This window comes from Octopus bimaculoides, chromosome 2 (assembly GCF_046866305.1).
Source record: "Octopus bimaculoides isolate indiv1 chromosome 2, ASM4686630v1, whole genome shotgun sequence".
Lineage (NCBI taxonomy): Eukaryota > Metazoa > Mollusca > Cephalopoda > Octopoda > Octopodidae > Octopus > Octopus bimaculoides.
The window spans coordinates 64,086,890-64,110,889 of NC_142929.1; the positions used below are offsets into that span (position 1 = coordinate 64,086,890).

The 24,000-nt window shown below is 33.9% G+C and overlaps 1 protein-coding gene across 2 annotated transcripts in view; it reads right to left on the reverse strand.

Annotated features, from left to right (window-relative positions):
* LOC128251080 (uncharacterized) overlaps nucleotides 1–24,000 on the reverse strand; it is a 334,287-nt gene that overhangs the window by 285,449 nt on the left and 24,838 nt on the right. Inside the window, exon 2 of one of the 2 annotated variants that reach the window (XM_052977434.2) lies at nucleotides 10,173–10,326. The exons of the other annotated variant lie outside the window; for it this stretch is intronic. The gene's annotated coding sequence lies outside the window, so the exon portion shown is untranslated. The remainder of the gene's footprint in view (nucleotides 1–10,172; nucleotides 10,327–24,000) is intronic. 2 annotated transcript variants of the gene reach the window in all.

The following is a 24,000-nucleotide window of genomic DNA, read 5'->3' on the forward strand; positions in this document are numbered from 1 at the left end:
TAAAACCAAACGCCCCCAAAATCTGAAGAAAATGGTCTTGTTTCATCACAACGATGTTCCAGCACATTGGTCATCGGTTTCCATGACCAATGTGCATGGCTGCATCCGGCTATCATCTGTTCCAACATGAAAAAGAATTTTGCTGGAAATCAATACCGCAGTCTCAATGACGTTATATCAGCTGTTGATGACTTTTTTTCGCAACAGGATGAAAATTTCTTCACCAGTGGGATCCAAGCACTGCAACACTGATGGAAAATGTGAGGGGACCGCAAGTGGGACAACGTTTAAAAATAAACCTCATTTGATCACATTCCATGAGAATATCTTGATCAGTGTATGAACTTTTCAGCCGAACCTCGTATGTAAATATGTATATTATCCATGTCTATCATTAACCTCCAGGAATTCACAGCTAACATTAACTCGTATGAACATATGATATTCATCAGCAAACATTCGCTCAACAAATACGAAGCCGCTATTCTTTTGTGTCTTTGTTTTCTACCGTTATTAGGACTCTAGTTGCGCTTAACTAGAAAGCCGTACGCTACCCTACTAAAACTTACTTGCTTAACACTTTTAGTATTCAAAGAAAACGATCAACTACCTTAATATACCCAGTCTCGAAACGTCTGCAGCGACTATGTACACAAGCCCGCTTGCTAAGCAAAGGAATGAACCACCCTTATCTCACAATCTCGCTTAACATTAGATTTTACATTTCCAAGCCAGCCCAACACAACTTCAGCCTAAAAAATCATTATTTTCCCAGGTTAAACTCTAGTTGAATAATATTGATTTTTAACATAACCACAATGCCACATATTTGATGGGAGGATATAACCGATTAAATTGAAACCAGTACGTGATTAATAAATATTTTGTTGACTCCATACGGAAATAAAGACAAAACTTGTCGCGACCGGATTAAAACTTCGAACATAAAGGAATGTAACTTAACATTTCAAAACATTTTTTCCGTTGCTTTAATGCTTCATCACTTTATTTTGAATTAATAACATTTCCTTCGAGCAAGGAATGAACGTCATTCATCCACCTACATGCAAGTTTTCGTACTCTCAGTTAAAAATCAATATTTACTTAACAGTATTTACATCATTATATACATTTATCACTAAAGTTATTTGGAAATTTATAGACTAAAGCTTCGGGCGATGAAGGCATATTTTATCGCAGTGCATTCTTCAAACTATTGTTCTTCATCATGACACGAAAATAACTCCATGCTATAGCACAAATCAGGGAAATAACTGGAAAATGGGACGTTGAGAATTATACTCTAAAAACGTATGTATGTAGAAGCTTCTTTAAACAAAAATTAGATTGCAAACAACTCTGTTACTGTCTTCATTTTAAAATGTTAGATCATAGAATAATTTACTAAACTGATTTGTATTTCTCTGATGTAAATGAGGAAGATACTCCAGCTAAATATTAGATTTGGGCAGTGTGTTTTAGAATCTGAAAAAATGTCGGATGAAAGGCTTTGTAGCATTAGTTCAAATGTTGTCGACATAGATTCTTCTATAATATATAAGTTACAAATACAACTCAAATACTGCGGTCGGTTTAATCCAGTTCTCCCTCATATGAAATCTGGGGCATTGTTGGTGCCTTAAAAACAGTGGATTTAATAATTTTAGGGCAGCAGTGGCCAGCAGATTTTATACAACTTCGGGTTTAATGCCTGGTGGAATTTCAGCTCTTTGGCATTCTGAGCTCAGTTCTTGGCACCGTGGCTACTGAATTTCAATCTCCTCGGTTCAATAATATAGACGCCGAACCATACAGAAGGCGATTAATCAACAGCGCAGGAGTGGCAGTGTGGTAAGTAACTTGCTTGGCAACCACGTGGTTCCGGGTTCAGTCCCACTGCGTGGCACCTTGGGCAAGTGTCTTCTACTATAGCCCCGAGCCGACCAAAGCCTTGTGAGTGGATTTGGTAGACGGAAACTAAAAGAAGCCCGTCGTATATATATATATATATATATATATATATATATATATATATATATATATATATATATATATATATATATATATATGTATATATGTATGTATATGTGTTTGTGTGTCTGTTTGTCGCCCCACCATCGCTTGACAACCGATGCTGGTGTGTTTAAGTCCCTATAACTTAGCAGTTTGGCAAAAAGAGACAGATAGAATAAGCACTAGGCTTACAAAGAATAAGTCCTGGGGTCGATTTGCTCGACTAAAGGCGGTGCTCCAGCACGGCCGCAGTCAAATGACTGAAACAAGTAAAAGAGTAAAAAAGAGTAAAAGAGTATTCCTCTACCCACCAATGTTTCTGGTCATATCCCTAACTCCTAATGGAGATAATACAGGAACAGGTTTTCTCTTTCATTTAGTATACTGCGTCACTAAGCACTGAAAATATTTTAATTCTCATCTTCTCTAATTGCCATGACATTCATCCTTGGTTTCTTCAATATGCATATGTATATGTATACACGCCTGTGCGCATGCACAAATCACACACGAAATCAATATTTCACTAACAAGACACCAACTTGTCTTTATATGCATACATGCACACAAAAGAGCTTACATATATCATTGCATATATATATATGGACCAAATCATAATAAGATTTAAAGAACACTATACACACACACACACACAGATACACACACAGATACACACACACACAAAGACACACATACACACGATATCAACTGAACAAGAAAAAAGAAAAGAAAATATAATTTAAAACAGATAAAGCATATGACGCAATATGTATGTATGCAAATTCCCAGATGCCCTAAAAGTAAATGTATACATGTTGTGGTGACTATGCTTTAATACTCTCTGTTCAGGTTAATATATTCTCTAATGGCAAGAATACATGAATACTCGTTTTCTTTGCTTGAATTAGATAAACACTGGGGAGTACAAAATGGTAGATATATATTCATAGGCAGGGAAGCAGAATATATGTACGCGCGCGCGTTGTGTGTGTGTGTGTGTGTGTGTGTGCGTGTGTTTGTGCGTGTGTTTGTATGTGTGTGTGTGAATGTAAATATATATGCGTGTATATCTAATTATATCAATATATACATATATGCGTACATATATATACATACACACACACACACAAATTCATATATATATATATGGAGGGGCAGTGTCCCAGTGGTTAGGGCATCGAACTCGCGGTCGTGGGGTCGCGGTTTCGAGTTCTAGACCGGACGTTGTGAGTGTTTAATGAGCAAAAATACCTAAAGCTCCACGAGGCTCCGGCAAGGGGTGGTGGCGAACCCTGCTGTACTCTTTCACCAACACTTTCTCTCTTTCTTCCTGTTTCTGTTGTACCGGTATTTCAAAGGGCCACACTGTGTTGCGCTGAATCTCCTAGAGAACTACGTTAAGGGTACATGTGTATGTGGAGTGCTCAACCACTGGCACGTTTAATTTCACGAGTAGGCTGTTCGTTGATCGGATCAACTGGAACCCTCGTCGTCGTAACCGACGGTGTGCCACGATATATATATATATATATATATATATACACACATAGATATATACATATATATATACATAGATATATATACATACATACATACATATACACACACTTGCCTCTCCTCTCTATCTGTATACGTGTGAATATGTATCTTACGTGTGTGCCTGTGTGCATACACACTCAGACCAGCAAACAAACACATATATAAGAAGGGGAAAATATGATTTTATCTACTTGCTATCTCACAGATTAACACATAATTTAAACTGAGGACACACTTGAATGTTATAAACCAGTGCCAATTTGTCTACTCTATCTGCTGTACATCATGAAACAAACATACGTACGCGCAGACACACACAAACACTGAGGAATAGACACACAGAAAAATATATTTATCTACTAGAGTTGGAGTATATTTGTGTTTCTTCATTTTCTGATTTTCTTGGGGGAGGAATGCGTCAATAGTGAATGCATTAGTATTGATATCCAGTATATTCTAAAAAGTTATTTGGAAAATTTTCAATTTTAGGCAAATGTAGAAGACTACGTGACTACTGACATGAATGCAAACAAGAAAAGAAGGAAGCGATTATACAAAACAACAATAAACAAAAATGGATATACTGTCCACCATACACAAACATACATAAACACTCGCACACACAAATAAGTATATGTATATAAAGTTTTATCAACGGGATAACGGAAAACAAACCAATTTCTGTTTAAATAGTGGTTCGATGTGATACCGTTTCCAAATCATATTAACTCCAGTACTTTATTATAGGTTTGCTACTTATTCTATCCGTTCTTTACTGAAAGTCTCAGTCCGGGGGTTGTAAACAAAACAATACCAGCGAGACAGACATACATACAAAATGCAAGCATACACAGAAACACAACCGCATGCGCGCACGCACGCACACAAACACACACACACACACACACACACACACATATATATATCTGTAAAAATATGTGACTGACAATATTCAGTAGCCATGATAAAACTCCGAGTTTCGGATGCCGTGGCGGAAACCCACGCCGCCATCTCTTCAGTTATCTGGCCATTGAAAATTCCTATGAAAATGACCGTTAAACAAAGGGTACAAATTAACATTATTAATTAATATCAATATAACCAGTGGCTAGCATACTTTAAAAAATCTCCGAAGACTATAAATTATATTTCATATATAAATAAGAGGAATAGCCACCAATGTGGATTCCTAATATGCTAGAAGAAAACGGCAAATTGATACGTAATTGGCGGAACTTTATGCATGTTCTCTGTCGCGAGGACGTTTTATATTTAATTCCTCGGATTATGTGTCCTGCAACGACTTCACCGAAGAGCTACGGTTGGTCACGTTAGTGATCGTTGATAGCCAAATCTTAAGGCATGGAGTTAATTGCTCTATTTTGTCTCCTTTCATTTGTCTTGCTCGCATACATTCTGGCGTTTGCTAAAATTTTTTAGAATATATTCTTTTTGGTAAGGCGACTTGGCCTCTTCTTCAAGCATATTAGGAATCCACCTTGGTGGCTATTCCTCTTATTTATATATGTAATATATACATACATATATATATATATATATATATATATATATATATATATATATATATATATATATATATATAGTGCATGCATTGTTTGCATTTTCATGGTATCAATTAATAATGTACTCAGACTATTTAAGAGATAGATGCAATTAGATGATATAGAAGTTACATGCGAAGTACTTCATATTTCATGCTCAGATACTCCAGTAATTGGGCGGGTTTGTGTAGTGTATGTATGTATAACCAAGACTTCCAGTTTTGACGTACAAACTTCTACATTAAAAGTTCAATCTTAAATATTCCCCTCCCCTTCTCACTGACCTCTCAATTTATAACTAATCTGTTTTTATTTGATTTATTTTAATTACTGCATAAATTTGCCTATATTAGGTCCAGATTTTCTGTTTTGGTGACAAGGACATCTTGAAACCAGGCGCATCCAGATCCTATTTTATTTTTGTACTTATTTTACCCCTATGGCTATCGCATGTACACTTCACTCCATCTGTAGCGTTTTAATTTACTTTACAGCGATGACTTTTCCTGAAGATTCTCCTCTGGGCGAAGCAATATGAAAATCGAAGAAACTCAATGAATAAATTGATTATATGAATAAATTATGGAATTCTGCACTTAATTGAAAGTGGTTTTCTTTGTTCTTGAAGTAAGAATACATTAAATACACGCACAGAAAGACTCAAATATTTCTTTTATCTTTTACTTGTTTCAGTTTCTGAGCTGCAGCCATGCTGGGGCATCGCTATTCTTCTTCAAGAACAATGAAGATCGACTTCAATTAAAAGCTTAGCACATCGCAAGAAGCAATTGCATAATCTTTTTCCCGCTCATGATATATATATATATATATATATATATATATATATATATATATATATAGTTCAAAAACACAATAACAAAAAAACAAAAAAACAACAAGGTGAGGACGTGATATGGATAGTATTATTGGACGCTCAGGAAAGGAAAGAGAGAGTGTATGACGTTTCGGGCGTAGCCCTTCGTCGGAAAGATGGAAAGTTCGGAGAATGGAAGAACGGAGAAAGAGGAAAATGGTACCGATGCCCACGAGGTTACATGATGAAAAGGGGTGAAGGAGTGAAGGTCAGGCATGGTGAGAGGATGTGAATGTCGGTGTGGGTGTTATTATATATATATATATATATATAAATTCAATAATAGGACGAATTCTTTTACAAGAATTTATCAAGTAGCTAGCGTGAAAAAAACCTCATAAGGGAAAAAATCCATCATTTATTCCCGAAATATATATTTATATAAGGGCATTACTATACAATAACGCCTCACGCCATGAGGGACTCTAAGGTCAGATTACTATAAAAAGCACATTATTACCGAATGCGACGAAATGCAACTCTCAAAGCCAACCCCTTAAAAACGCATTCGGTAAAATGTGCTTTTTATAGTAGTCTGACCTTAAATATATATATATATATATATATATATATATATATATATATATACATGCACACACACATATATATGTATAAGTGCGTGTTAGTGTGTATGCGTATATATGTATATAGGTGTATATATACCACCCACACACACATATTCATATGCATATATAGTTTTGTATCTGTATATACGTATCTTTTATCTGTTCCCTTTTATTTATTTCGGTCATTGCGCTGCTGCCACGCCGTGGCATCCGCTTGAAGGATTTTGTAAAATCTATCGGTGTCATATTCTGAACAACTAAGTCACGAGGACTTGAGAGACCCACCACTGGTTATCATGCAGTGACGGGTAGAAACAGACACAATGACACACACACGCGCACACACACACACATATACACATAAACACAAACTACACACACACACACATACACATATATATATATATATATATATATATATATATATATATATATATATATATATATATAAAACACCAACACAGATTAGATTAAATAAGGAAACTTTTTTCATTCAAAAATACAAACCCAAACTTAACCATTGCTAACACATTTAAATAAGGAAATTCATCACCCCACTGAGAAAAAAAAAAGGGGGGGATATAGAACAAAGCCATGGTAAATTAATCAAATTCTACCACCCCCTAGATTTCGATTATCTCCCCTATACCGGAAGAAATCCCTAATTACCTCCCCCTATCTAGAACTCTTCTTTCTCAGACTGGAACGAACACAACACAATGAAGTAGAGAAATTTGAAAAGACAACACGAAACCGGTTATTTCTCAAAATACAATGTTTATATACCAAAAAGATTTTATAACGTTTTTCTAACGTTTTTCTAACATTTTTCTGACATAATTTGAATATATACTTTAACCATGTAACACAAGCCTTCTGTAGTTTTTTCACTCTTATTATCTTTTATATATATATATATATATATATATATATATATATATATATATATATATATATATTACGGAGATGCACTTGCATAGCAAGTGACCTGATCTGAGATGGTGTGCTGGAACGAAAACAATTGCAGCGTGGAAGGTATTTATAAGCCATTTAAATTAACACACAAAATCCGTTAGATTCACTTCAACATTTAAATTTAATTTGTCAAAATATTTTCGTCGCTTTGAGACCGCGACCTGTTCACTGACAAAATTAAATTTAAATGTTGAAGTGAATCTAACGGATTTTGTGTGTTATTTTAAATGGCTTATAAACACCTTCCACGCTGCAATTATAAATATATATATATATATATATATATATATATATATATATATATATTCCGAATTTGTGTAAATATGTAAAGAATAATATATCAGTTGAATAAAGTTAAAACATGTTCTGGTTTTCAGGTTTATTATTATGGTATTTTAAAAAAATATAAATATTTTACAAGGTTAAATACATTTGAAATCTGCTGATTACTACGAACGTATGAAAGTGCTAATTGAACTTTATGAACATCACAATTTTTTTTTTTAATAATGTTTAACACACTTCGACATTATAACAAAATTTATATCATTTTAAAATACCATAATAAAAAAAAAACGTGAAAACCAGACCATGTTTTAACTTTATTCAACTGATATATATATATATATATATATATATATATATGTGTGTGTGTGTGTGTGTGTGTGTGTATATGTGTGTGTGTGTGTGTGTGTGTGTGTGTGTGTGTGTGTGTGTGTGTGTGTGTGTGTGTATTTGACCAGAAACGATAAGACTCAATACAAATGAAGATTATTCTTAAACGCATTATAACTGAAAGACTCCGATTTTCGGTACTCAGAGTTGCTCGCTTCCGATTATCATATGGTAAACCGAGCCTGGTTTTCTTCTGAATATTTACTGTCTGAATATGTTTTGTAATATAATATGAAAGTTTGAAGGAAACTCTTATCGTTATATTCTTTCGTTTAAAACCTTTGTTAACGACGAATGCGGAAACGGTTGCTCCAAGTTCATGCGTTTGATTTCATGCTTGGTTCTCATGGTAATAATATCATGAACATCATAAATTCCATACAATCGAAGTCATGAAATTCTGTTGCTTTTTAAGCAATGTTTCAAAATAATATTTTTAAATAATCCCTTTAATTAATATTTTTACTTATTGTTTTGAAAAAAACAATAAAGGTGTATGCGGATATTCATTATGAATGCGCCTGTACAGACGCATACATATGTACATATGTACGCTCATAGACACACATGTATACACAGAATTATATATACTTAAGCATACGTGTATACATACATGTACACATATATGCATACGCTTATATACATACATTCACATATAGACACGTACACACAAATATTTAAATATATATCAATAAAACCGATTAATTAAATATTTCGAAAACCAAAGTTTTTTCTGAACCTGAGCGAAATTCAAGAAGGCTTGTATTTGCATTCGTCAGCGAAGCGATGCCAAAACTTAGCTGCATGCGTACAAGGCGTTAACAGTTCAATTCTTTTGTTTCAAATATTGGTGCCTTGGGTCAAAATTCTCAGTTTTTCACTCAAATAAAGGTTACATTGCCTCTTTGATCAGAGGTTCCTGTTCCTGCAAGGTTGCGTATTATCTAAAATAGGCCAGGTAATTCTGAATTCATAATAGCTTGTCTCACATAAGAACCATATAAAATTTGCCAAAACCATGGCATATTTTCTGTCGAGGTTGACAAATGAATGTTTATGCCTGTAATAACGCTTTTTGAATATGAGTCCCGTTGCCCTAATATGTCTTAATTTAATCACTGCTGTTTGATTCAGTTTTTGCACACTGTATACTATTGACTTTCTCAGAGAGTTATGATGAACCGCTATGTTACGGAGACGTAAACAAACCTACCCCGGACCTCTTTTTGTTCGCGTCAACTAAATCAACCCACAAGGCTTTGGTCGGCCCGGAACTATAGTAGAAGACATTTGCCCAGAATCGTGTGGATGTAAAGCAGACTTCTTACCACAAAGCTACTCGTCGGCCTATGCGAATATTTCATTTTACGAACCTTTTTAATTCGCCAGAGACGTCATTCATCTCTACACCTTCCCTGCTACATCTCCTCAATTTTTTTCAGCTTCATATTTCTACTTACCTTAATGGCTATGAAATGTTTCCCTTGTACAATTATAAACTTTCATAGATACATGACAGAAAGAAAATTCATTCCCAGGAGATTAGGTAATAAACTTACTCACTTGCCCTTATCTATGTATCTATGATATATATACAGGAAGAGAGAGAGAGAGGGGGAGAGGGAGAGAGACAAAGAGACAGACAGACAGGCAGACAGACAGATAAATATTTCCCAAATAATTTCGTAGCTTCCGTTGCGCGAATTATTCGTCACCAGACAACGCTTCCCTTTGGTTTTTCAGGCTTTATATAAAGTAGGCTTGTCATGGTTTTCATTTATTAGGTGGAGAAATTTAAATGAAAATTAGGTCTGGATTACACAAATACGATGAAGAGTCGTGAAAGAACGGGGATGAATGTAAACAATACATAGTATAATCTGTAAATTGTGTTGGAGGAAGGAAAATATTGAAGTCAGGGAGGAATCGTGGATCAGGGCAAGGGGCGTAGACCTAATTTTTCCTTACCATCGTCTACTTTTTGTGCATTTTGATTCCTGGTTTCCCCGAAACGTCTGATACGCTTCTGTGTTCTTGATGTTGCTGTACAGTTATATAATTTGGCGTCGTTATTTTCAAGATAGGGATGTAAGTGCTGTTGCTGTTGATGATGTTATTTTGGCTGTAAATATTCAAAGTTGAATTAGGAGAGGAACTGCTAAAGCTCTTCAGAAATTTAGTGGTATACATACTTATAAAAATACATAGAAAGATAACCGTATATATATATATATATATATATAGAGAGAGAGAGAGAGAGAGATATAGATATATATATATATATATGTGTGTGTGTGTGTGTGTGTGTGTGTGTGTGTGTGTGTGTGTGTGTGTGTGTGTGTGTGTGTGTGTGTGTGTGTGTGTGTGTGTGTGTGTATAGAAACATATATATACGTGTGTGTGTGTGTGTGCGTACATATATGTAATATAATACAACATTATATATATATATATATATATATATATATATATGTATATATATGAGGGAAAAGAGAGAGATATAAAAAAGAAAAAATATATAAAAGAAACATTATTTTTGAGAGACAACTGGAGAAGCAGAAAAGCAGAGACATGAAAGATATGTATACGTATGTAGATATGAGGGAAAAGATGTAGCAAAGATTAAAAAAAGAACTACGATAGCTAGCTAGATACGAAAAAGAGGGGTTTTTTTTCAAAGGAGAGAAAATGGAAATGACTGAGAGAATGAAAATGAGGAAAGTGAAGAAGTGAAAGCGAAAAATATTTTAGTAAAATTTTTCTCGGGTAACATTAAACTCATCTTTATAATATATAGAAAGTATAGATAAAAAATTATACTGCAAAGCATTTCTTTATAAACCCACAAATATACAGTTACTCACATATGAATATATGTACATATACACACGTGTGTGTGTGTGTGTGTGTGTGTGTGTGTGTGTGTGTGTGTGTGTGTGTGTGTGTGTGTGTGTGTGTGTGTGCTTGAGTGTGCGTGTGTGTATACATACAAACATATAGGTTTATATGTTTGTTGGAAAGAACAATAGAAAACAATATTAAATACATATTTTAGAGTTTATTTAAGCACACGAATCAGCGACGATCATTTAACACACTATTGTACATTAATACAGGAAGGACCTGCGCTTTGGGATTCTTGCTTCACATTCAGTATGTTTTTACAACAAAGTCTGTCACGCGAAATTTCTCCCCAGAAGAAGAGTCTTATACTCTTCTATGTTCTAGGCTACAAGAGCATATGAAACATAAATGTTGACATTGTCATTGGACAGAGTGTTTTCATATTAAGGTCGATCATCCTGTCACAAAGTTGACTTTGGGATTTCACTATTTCATTGGCTAACACAGATGAAAGATCAAAATAGTGAAGCAATATTTCTTTAGTGAGGAACACTTATGTCTGGAGCAATGGCAAAATTCTAAAAGCAAAAAATAAAGAAAATATTTTTTATTACGATAGCAAAATACCCCTTGTGGGTTTTTTGATACATCTTCGTACAATTTTGCACATACAAATATCTTCTCTTCTGTCAAAGAGATAACGTATCTCAGTCTACGAGTAGGAGTCAACATATCGACCTAGGTTCACGTCGCATTATTTTCTACTTCTTAAGGTGGCTGTATGTTGTGGTTTCAGCCAATCTGTAGTTCAAAATATGTATCTAACAAAATATACCTGAACATCTGGAGCTTTTATTTCTTTGTATGAGGTGGGATAAGGAACTTCCTTCATTCCTCATTAAATTTTCAAATACTAGAATAACAAAAATGATTACTACACACATAATAACAACAATGACTAATACAGAACCTCTTACTCTTGTCCCCCTTGAAGAAAAGAGTCTCTCAAGTAATAGCTTTTGTACAATACTGCAACTACTATATCCGCATTTATAGAATCTACAGCGGACCAGTTCATGACACAATACAGCCAACACACACACACACAATTCATGCAATCCAAACAGGAAAAATGATATCTCACTATCCAAACATATATGGACATTAAAATGAGCAATATTCCGCTTAGCATTAATTACCATATCTAAGTAGCAACAAACCCTGTCAGCTTTGTACTAATGAATCCGATCAAATTCTCACATTTGAGAATCAAATTCTGAAGAGATACTCCGAAGTAGTCCCTTCATGCAAGCACAAAATATTCAAAACTGATAGTTTTCTTCTCACGGCTAAACACGAAAATATTTCACTACGTTTACTCTCTCCCATCTTCACCATAAACTATCCCCATGCTATGCTAAGAAAGTAATATTACAACTTCACACTAGACAAATACTGTAGGAATTATCGAAACTTTCCCCAAGTTTCAACCAAAATTCCTACAACAATATTTTAATATAAGAACATTCTAATATCTGCAAGTATGATGCATGATTAGACTGGCTTAAAAATTATTTTCTATGTATTTCTTTTCTTTTATTTATTACTATATATTTCTTTTTTTCATCATCCTTATTTTTATTCTTATTTTTATACATAATTATATGCACAAATTTTAGAATGCCCGGCTTTTGCATATATTCATAGGTTAAAAAAATATATTGTAATATACCCAAGCTTCAAACAGAATAGAAGAAATATTTATAAAATCATGGCCAAACGTTGTTTCCATGAAACACAATGATTAAAATTTCTAAATAGTAATTAAATAACTTCTACAACAATGAACTTCATGGGGGAAAATACACTGACCAACAACCTTTACACCCACCTACAATCTTTTGTGAAGATTAAACCATAAGTTATCCTTCTTATACTAACACCACTTTCCGAATAAAATTGAAATATCCTAAATAATACCAGCAGTAAGCAATCTGTCAACTATAATTTAGTACCTACGTACATTCTTTTGTAAACCTTTAACAACTCCATTACGTAAAGAAAAATAAACTTGCAAAAAATATTAATTTCTTAGTTTCAAGTAAAATATAAAAACGAACTTCAGCATATGTATATGTGTTCATGTACGTTTATATTTACAGGGTCTTGCAGATAAACTGAGACCAATTTTAAGTGGTTGATTTAGTGGGTTTAATATTTCATTCTCTGATAAAACCTTAGTTACTTGAAACTCTAATCCTCCTCTTCATTTTTCAGGTAGAAAAATCCTCTTTATTTTTCAATAGAGAACTGATTCGAAAGCAGAATGTCATAGAGTAACAGAATTGTTCTGCCAATGTTGTTTTCACGCGTGCTGGGCACACTGCCAATAAAATTGTTCAGTTCACGAAACTTCCAAACGTAACAGTTTATCGTGTGTATAAACAATTTAAAGAAGAGCGAAAGATTGATAGAAGACTCGAAGTGATTCCAAGCGCAATCCAATTTCTCGTTGACCTCAAACGCTCGATTGAAGCCAACCCATCCACATTCATGACAAATCTTGCAAAGAAATGCAATGTGTCCCTTTCTATGGTGTCCAGAGCTGTGAACAGGAACCATGGCATGACTAGTTATGTTCGACAACGCCGTCATCTCTTAATAGCCAAAGCTGAGAGATGTCCAAAGCTTCTGTCACTCATCAAGTATCAAGGTGCAGGAAAATTTTCTCGTGTTTATGGACGAGAAGTTCACTGTGGACGCTGAGGTGAATCATAGAAATTGTTGAGTGATTATATACAACCCTTCTGGCGAGTCCCTTGTGTTTGAGACTAATAATCTTGCTTCTGTGTTGGGATTTGGAGCCGTGGCTAGTGATAGCAGTGTCAGGGATCCACACTTCATTGATTCTGGCTTGAAGATCGGCACAAAGAAATATCTGGACATCCTGAAGAACTCTCTATTGCCTTAGATGGAGCAATGTGGTGCTTATCCAGGATTTTGCACCGTGACATGTGTGAAAACAACACGGGCCTTCCTTGGTGAGAAGGTGCCATTCTTTGTGAGGGCCAACATCTAACCCAGTAATAGCCCAGATCTTAACCATCTCGATCGATTTTCATGGGTCGTACTTCAAACAAGGACCAATGCTTCACTACATCTGAGTGTCAACAATTTGAAGACCTGCATCGTGTGTACAGAGGTTGCGGCAGCTACAAAATATTTCATTCTCGTGTGGAGGCAGTAATTGCAATAATGTTTTGCTGTAATAAATATTATATTAAAATTATATCTGTCTACTGTCACTATTTTAGTATTTATAACCAGTTTTCTGCATCGTAAAAATTATCTCAGTTTATCTGCAAGACCCTGTATTTACATGTGTATGCACATATGTATGTAATTACCTGAAGGTAGAGTTTGTTTCTCGGAAGCCCAAATTTCTTTTCCAGCAATAGTGATTATATTTTAAGTACTCTTCAATGATTTTTGAAAGCATTAAACTAATGCTAAACGGTATTACAGATTTGTCACTTCTACATTGTTGCACGATTTTCTATTTATTGCATTTCAAAATATTGTACTGCAACTGTCATAGTTTATTAATTATTGATATTGACTGCGTTAGTCTTGATACAACTTAAGTAAATTTTTGATTTTTGTTTTGTTTTACGGCTGTTTCCATGTGGCTTGAAGACTATTTGTTTCATGCATGTAAAGTCATCTGATTCAATCCTTTCATTCTCCTTTTTCAAATTAAATTCTGATAGTTCAAGAAAACAATTAGTAATTTAGAATGCACAGTCTCGAATGTAAAACATTACACTCTTTTTTCAAAGATATTCATCATTTGCTGAACTTAATTCTAGTTGATTCAAACCGCTAACACAAGAGCCTTCTCCCGCTTAAAGCAATTCACTTCTAACCAAATATAATGCAAATCCATAGCGTTAGCCATCGAAAATTCGTCTATTTCATAGTGCTTCTACAATATTATAAGTACGGTATTCATCATTTATGATAGTAAATATCATGAGGTAGAGGATGTATATCGATTAACTATCGGTTGGTGGCTTGATAATTTATCAGCACAGATAAATGTGATTCTCTTTAAATCAGTTAGTTAATCGGTTTACTAACCTTATAGTTTAACAAAATGTATACACTACCTTTGATCAGTGAATTATTCGAGTAATTTTATGGATTATATACCCATATAAATAAACATTTATTTGACTTATTTCAACCTATAACATTTATCAGCCAGAATTTATATTCTTATATACAATAACTGAGTCCTTCCAATCATAAATCCACCATGAGTAGATTACTCGACAGACATAGTGAATAGCCAGCTGCTAGCTTGCTCAACTATATGAATCTATCTCAAAATATTAAATTTATCAACTAAGCTGGAATGTTGCAATCGCTATATTTATATAACGTTTCTATGGACTGAAAAGGTATTGATAGAATAAAACGGTTTTCAAAGTATGTTTGCATCTTTATGCATGTTGTTTCTGCTATATTCACGTTTAAGTTCAACATATCGAAATACACTACAAAAATACTGCAGGGAATATGCTAGTCGTTAAGAATATTAAAAAAATGAATAATACTTGAATAATACAAACGAATGGTTACATAAAAGTTTAGTATTAAAGCAATATCATGGGGATAACTTTTATGGTTCTTCTAATGGTTTATTGCATATCAGAAACATTGAAGTCCAAACAATCAAACTAGATTTTAAATGCTTTGGGAAGAATTCGAGTGGTTCCATCTTCTAACACTAATCTGACCATGAAAGCTGAATGAAGTATTGCAAAATAGTAAAATATGGAGCTTGTATTATATTTTGTTTGAAAAAATATATTTGGAAAAAAAGATGATAGAAAAAAACTCAGTACATATTTCGGTTTTATATTCGCCACATTGAGAAACGCAGATTGCAAAAAATAATAGTAAAATCATAATTTGTACCGCAATGACATTTAAATTTCACATTACACACACAAATAAACGTTAAATTTTGTCATTGATATAATACGAAACCTCGGATATGTAGTTAGTAATCCATCACACTGTATAGTAGAAAAAGTATTTCCAATATACTGGAAATAAGCAAGCATCATAAAATTCCAAATAAAATATTTATAAATGTTGTTCATTTCTATTATCCAGTGCTGGAAAAGCATATAAGGTATACACGCACACATAAGTGTGTGTATATATATATATATATATATATATATATATATATATATATATATATATATATATATTATATGTATGTATGTATGCATGCATGCATGTATGTATGTATGTATGTATATATTTATGCATATATATAGTAAAACTAAGTATAGAGAAAATCACATCTTCAATTCTAGAATTCACCTTACAAAGACGACAATTGTTTCTCTTTCGTTGTTTCATCATATTTAGATATAGAAAATATTGACTATGGCCATGCAGGGGCACCGCCTTTAAGGGTTTTAATCGAACAAATCAAGCCCGGACTTATTTTTTAAAGCCTAGTACTTTATCTACATTATCTGCTAAGTTACAAGGACGCAAACATACTAACACCGGTTGTCAAATGGTGATGGTAGACAAACACACATATATATATATATAGATGGGAAACTCGCATATATATACATTGACAGTTTTCTCACCTTCCTGCAATATTTAAAATCCTGATAGTTAATATTATTAACACAGTGTCTAACCTCACTTCTTCCAAAGGAATTTTCAAGAAATCTGTCCTCTATTTATAACAAGGCGCTAGTCAATAGTGGCTTCAAAGATAAATTAACATATAATCCATCTAGTAATAATCAAAATATTAATCATAGCTATAATGGCATCAAAGATAAAGTAGTACATAACCACTTTAGTATTAATTAGATAATAAAAAAAACCAAAACAGGTCAACGAAAATTATTTGATTCGCCCCTCCCAGTACTTAACACAACAAAGCTCATACAAAGCTTTACATTTTACTTTTGACAATCTTTTTTTAAAAAAATGTAACCGGTCAAATGAATATATATTTCCACTCGTACGGTACCTTACAACTTTACTTTATATATATATATATATATATATATATATATATATATATATATATATATATATATATACATATATATATATATATATATATATATATATATATATATATATATATATATATATATAAACTTACTGTATAAAGGTATATACTCCTATATACTCATGCATATACTCATATATTGTTTGTATCACGACAGAACGCACGCGTTACCTTTATACAGTAAGTTTTAACTATTTTTCTAACGCGACTCTCTCTATTTCTATCTCCCCCTCTCATTCTTCCCTCTACTGTTCTTCGCCTCTACCTGTCACTACTTCTCTCTCTCTCTCTCTATCTCTTGTTACTCGTCCTTCGCCTCTCACCGTTACTACTACTCTCTCTCTCTTTCTCTCTCTCTCTCTCTCTCTCTCTCTCTCTACCTCTCGTTGCTCACTTTTATTCTACTTCCTCCCCTCCTTTTCCCTCTGCTACTCTTTCTCTTCACACAGCCTTGGTCACGTGTGTCCGGCTGCTATTTCTTTTCGTTCTTGGAATCACCAAGCTCGCACGTACTTCTTTGCCCCTCCTGTACGTGCTTCACAGGGTTCAAGACATACACACTTCACGTCTGACTGTACAGCCTTTTTGTTTGTTTATTTCACCGTTTCGTTTTCCAGTCTTGTTTTCCGTCCGCCACTACCCTCCACGAAAACAATTTAATTTGTGTTCGTGGGAAGAACCATTTTAACGATGCCTACATTTTGTCCTTGTTCTTTTGCCACGTCATGTACCCAGTTATGTATCTATATATACATGTAGATGAACGTATATACATACATGTACATATATACTCATATATTGTTCATATATATATATATATATATATATATATATATATATATATATATATATATATATATATATATATATATATATATATATATATGTATATGTATATGTATGTATATGTATGTATGTATGTATTTATGTATAACTGGTTTCTTACAGTTTCCGTCTACCAAATCCGCTGACAAGGCTTTGGTCGACTCGAAGCTATCGCAAAAGGTACTAAGCTGTGGGACTGAACCCAGAATTACGTGGTTGGGAAGCAACTTTTCACCACACAACGTTTTCGAGGTGATCTAAAATTAGTTAAATTCAAAATGATCTTCGGAAATATTGACAATTCCATATGTCATCTTGTATTATATGATTATTTCTAAATTAATTTTATCAAATTTGAATGTTGTCTTACATTTCGGAAGGCATTTAAGACTATAAATTATAATTGCTGTTTATTTGTTATATGCATAATAAGCATAATTATTCTAAACATGTTTACTATCTTTAATAAACAGATAACTAATTGCCGTGACGTAAAATCTTTGTTTCAAATTGTCGTAATGTAGAATTCTTGTATATTTTTTATTCCCTCGTTATCCACTGACGTTACCAAAAGTACGAAAAATAGCTTTTCTTTGATTATATTTCTTCTTAACGTTCTTTTCGTATGCAATCGTGTACTGGAAATATTTCCTCAATTCACTTTGAATTTAAATAATTCTAGATCGTTTTGAAAATGTTGTGTTAACATGTATATTCGGAAATATGAATTTCAATTACATTATCTTATCTAAATATATTAATACAACAGACACAATTGTCGACTTTGTAAGGGTATTTGCTACAATCGAAGATTTTCTCTATGCGTATTTTTGTTGTCAAATACTCTGAATTTCTCAAAATTCTTCTAAATGATATTTGGATCTAATTGTTGTACATGAAGAATTACCTTGGATGTGTATTCTACTTGCCTTTATTGGTATCTGATTGTTTAAAATTGTTTCACTGATATCTGCCTGGATTTTTAATCCCCTTTTATTCTTCTTCTCCTTATATATTAAAAGTAATGGTATGACAACAAAAGAATGAATGAGACTTCGATATTATGTAAACAGAGGAATTTATCTGTAATGTAGTATGTGACAATTATTCGGTTGCCATAATAAGACTCCGAGTTTCGGGGTGGAAACTTGCTCCGGCATCTCGTCAATTATCGAGGCAATCTAAAAAGCTATAAAAATGACTGTTAAATGCTATGAGCATTTTTTCTTCATTACCTTTTACTTTCTCCCCTTCGGTTTTTCCTCTTATTTAATGGTCATTCTAATAGCTCTTTTGTCTTAATAACGGTCAATTACATAGTAATTTCCCTTTGTTTAACGGTCATTTTCATAGCATTTTTTGATTGTCTCGATAATTGACGAGATGCCGGAGCAGGTTTCCGCCCCGACATCCGAAACTAGGAGTCTTATTATGGCAACCGAATAATTGTTACATATTATATTACATATATATATATATATAGCCGGGAGATGGTGTCAATGTGCTGGTCTTCTGAAGGACACTTGCTTTCAGCCGTCTGAACTACGGCTTTCAACCATGGCTAAATCACAGAGTCAAATTAACAGCGAAACTAAAGGCAATTCATCGACACTACATCAATAGGATTGCTTCAGGTGAGCTACATGGAGAGACAAAAAGAATTGCGAACTGACAAAAACGTTAGCACTCCGGGCGAAGTGCTTAGCGGTATTTCGTCTGCCATTACGTTCTGAGCTCAAATTCCGCTGCGGTTGACTTTGCCTTTCATCCTATCGGGGTCGATAACTTAAGTACCATTTATGCACTGGGGTCGATGTAATCGACTTATTCCCTTTGTCTGTCCTTGTTTGTTCCGTTTATGTTTAGCCCCTTGTTGGCAATAAAGAAATAAGAAAGAATTACAGCTCTACTCTTTGGAGAAATATCGAGAAATATATGCGATGATACACATATGGAAGATTTTGGAAGTTATGGCACCAAACTTTGGGATCGAAAGTAAAAACCAACCACCTGCACAGTACGGAATGTCCGGACCATCCAGAGTAGAGTAAGAACCATGGACTGCAATAGCTTAGCTTTCAAGGCCATACAGTTGTTTAATATCTTTAAATCTTGAGGTATGTACATGGAGTAGGAGCAGGTGGTTTCAAGAGAAAACATGGATCTTCGGCTGTTCAAGATCTCAGATGAGCTACTATCACAGTAAAAAACTATCAGATCCCTTCATTCATTAAACACCATTCATATAAGAATGGTCATTGAAAAGATGATGAAAATGACACAGCCTTATAGATGACATAACACCAGAAAGGTGTTATATATATCTGCTTCTGCTATAGGATGCAATGGGCTCGTAGTTGAGTGCCTGAAACATATATATACAGAGAGAGAGGAGGGAGAATTCTGCACTGTTCTGAAAAATTTGCATAATGAATTCTACACCGGGCTTTTAGTCTCGCAATGTCTAAGCGAATATATATATGTTTCTGGGATATTAGGGATATCCCTTCATCGAATTCAATGTGAGATGATTAAATAGAGGGAAATAGTAGAGTTCAATATAAGGAGTTATTTTGGAAAAGGGTGGAAATAAGAAGTATAAAGGGTAATTATACGCATGAATGCACACATTCATATATATATATATATATATGTGTGTGTGTGTGTGTGTGTGTGTGTGTGTGTGTGTGTGTGTGTGTGTGTGTGTGTCTGTGTGTGTGTGTATAAAACGGAAAGAAAGGGGAGCAAGAGAGAAAGAGAGAGCATGAGAGAGGGAGAGATGGAGTGAGATCGTTATTTTGTAAACTCAGCTGAAATCACTGTCTGATTTATAAGGCTTTGCCTCTCGCGTTAGGTTTTGCAGTATTAAATAAGTTCAATATGTGACTCCAGATGAAATATTTGGGCAGACACGATATTTCATCCAATGGATCGATAAATTAAGTACTTATAATTGAATAATGATCGAATTCTCCTCAATGAGGGATCTCTTCATATGTAAATATAGGTTCTTGCCATTGTATCTAGCAAATAAAAAGGCAACTACGAAAATAAAATATATTTTTCCATTATTCTTTTATTTTTTGTTTCTTTTCTTGTTCTCTTTGCTAATATCTATTTCTCTTTTTCTCAATACACACGTGTATATACTAACACATACACAACCATTAATACACACATACAGCTTCACAAGCTGCAGAAAAATGTTATACATATGCGTGTGTGCATGGGTATGTGGGGGGTGTAAATGTATATGCAGACACACACACACACATAACTTGCGTATATAGAACCACTATTTTTATGAATGATAACTGATATTTAAATGTTCTCATACGGATTAGTCGATCAAAGTCAAGGCAATAACAACAACAAAAAGCAATAACGATGAAGATTGCATTTGTGTTTTGTTTTTTTTTACTAAAATTATATCCAATATTACCCTGTATTCACAGTGAATTTCATGTGAATGCATATACGTTAAGCATATTTATGTATATTCACAGGAACATATATATATGCAAACACACAGAACGATGACTTCGCTGAATACAGGCCCCTACCAGTAAGTTTTACCATGCAAAGCAGTACATATTCTACTCTCTCCAACGTAGAGCATTATATTTAGTAGCAAAAGTTCTCATTTTTCATTTGTAAAACTTTGATCAGTAAAATAGTTCGAAAGGCGGCGAGCTTGCAGAAACGTTAGCATGCAGGGCAAAATGCTGAGCGGTATTTCGTCTGCCGTAACGTTTTGAATTCAAATTCCGCTGCGGTCGACTTTGCCTTTCATCCTTTCGGGGTCAATAAATTAAGTACCAGTTATGCACTGGGTCGATGTAATCGACTTAATCCCTTTGTCTGTCCTTGTTTGTCCCCTCTATGTTTAGCCCCTTGTGTGTAATAAAGAAATAAGAATAGTTCGAAATTAAAGAAAAAACAGAGCTTATAATGAGAGTATTGAATTGTAGCTTAGTATCTATAAAGTACGTTGAATAACCTTTTGTTGCCCCTGTTTGACAAATTAGCATGAACTAATAAACATCTAGTTGTTCGTACCAATCGAATATTGGGCAGACGTCAAAGATTGTTGTTTTGCAACTTGTAACTTGTAGCCAGCGCTGCATTATACCCATCACTAAGATATTTATACTCTTAGCGCTAAAATCAGACCAGTTACCGGACGTAATACCCCATCGATTTAATACTCATCACAACCGAATTACAGCTGTTTGTTTAAAGTAGCAGTGCCGATGTCTGGTGATTTTGCGTGCTTGACTTCTGCAAATATATCGGTTCTATTTTTGAGTGTTCACAACTTGACAAATGGACTCGAAATTATTAAATAGTATATCTTTCACATGTGCAGACATGTGAAATATATTGAGTTTTATTTCTGTGCAGCAAAAAACTGACAAATTCATTATAAAACTGTATAAAACTTTATTGATAGTAGCCATAGCAAAAAATACATTACGGCTGGAATCTAAATAAATAATAAAAAAGTGAACTTCACAATACTTTACAATAATAGTTACAGCCAAACTTATTTATAGCAGTAACCATAACAAAAAAAGAAACGAAACTCTATGGCCGTAATTATAGCTAAAAATACTTTATAGGAGTAATGATACAAAAATATATCAAGGGCAGCTGTCAAAAACAAAATGTGTATAGCTGTACAAATAATACATATACTGATAATAGTAGTCATAACGAAGTAATGATAATAGCACAGACAATTTATTGTTGTAGTAGTTAAGCAAAAGGATTTCGCAGCACTAGGCATGGTTAATTAGAAATATGGGTTAGTATTAGTTATAACAATATAATCTATATCAGTAGTCTTACTACCACTCGCCGAACTTTATGAAAGTAGGGAGGCAAGGAGACATTATATTAGATGTTATATTTGAAAAGACTATACAATAGATATCATGAAAGGAGTTCTGGCATAAGACTTAACATAACAATCATAACATAAAAGAGACGTAATAGTTACAGTAGTTTTAACAATCACTAACCACAACAAGATAATCTTATGACAGCAAACAACAGAAATACATTATACCAGTCGGTATAACAAAAATATTCTAAAGCGGTCGTCATATCAAAAACGCTTCATAGCAGTAAGCTTAATAAAATGTAGAAGTATGCACAACTGAAAGAATATATCACAGTAGTCATGGAAGTAGAAATGCTCATAATAATATAGTATCAATACGACATAGAAAATCTGCCCCCAAAAAACTATAAAATAATAGGTCTTCTAAATGAATCGTCACTGATTAACGTCTGGCCTATGGAATTGATTCTTCTTACACAACCAATGGTGTCTCAGTGTCTGCTAAATGTACTCTGCAGTTCTCTAGTATGTGTGTGTGTGTGTGTGTGTGTGTGTGTGTGTGTGTGTGTGTGTGTGTGTGTGTGTGTGTGTGTGTGTGTGTGTGTGTGTGTGTGTGCGCGTGTGTATTTGTGTGTGTGTGTGTAGAGGATGCTATGGGTAAATTGTCGCCATTTCATATTTTTTTTTAATTTTGAGCTTTTGCATTGTTTCTTTTTGATTTTGTCGACTACATAGTATAGTGGGTCAGTTAGGATCCGCCTATGAGAAAAACACAATTCATTCTGCCAAAAATTTCGAAACAACATCCTGCACTGCTTGGCATTCGCGCAGGAAGCTCTAATACGAACATTTCACAGTGTTTGAGTGTCAATCGGAGTACAGTGCGGAGGATTCGGAAAGAGCTAGATGGGTCTAATGGTGAAATAACTCCTGAATTCGTTGGTGAGATCCAGGTTATGATTGACAACGATCTCTCCAAGTCAACCAAGTCCATCACCAGTTTCTAATCAGGCAGGTAGTGCATGAAGACATTCGGTATTCCGCATATATATATATATATATATATATATATATATATATATATATATACCAGGTGCGGTGAATAAATTGTCTAAATTACTGACATCTCATTTTAACAGATATATTTACCAAAATTACAT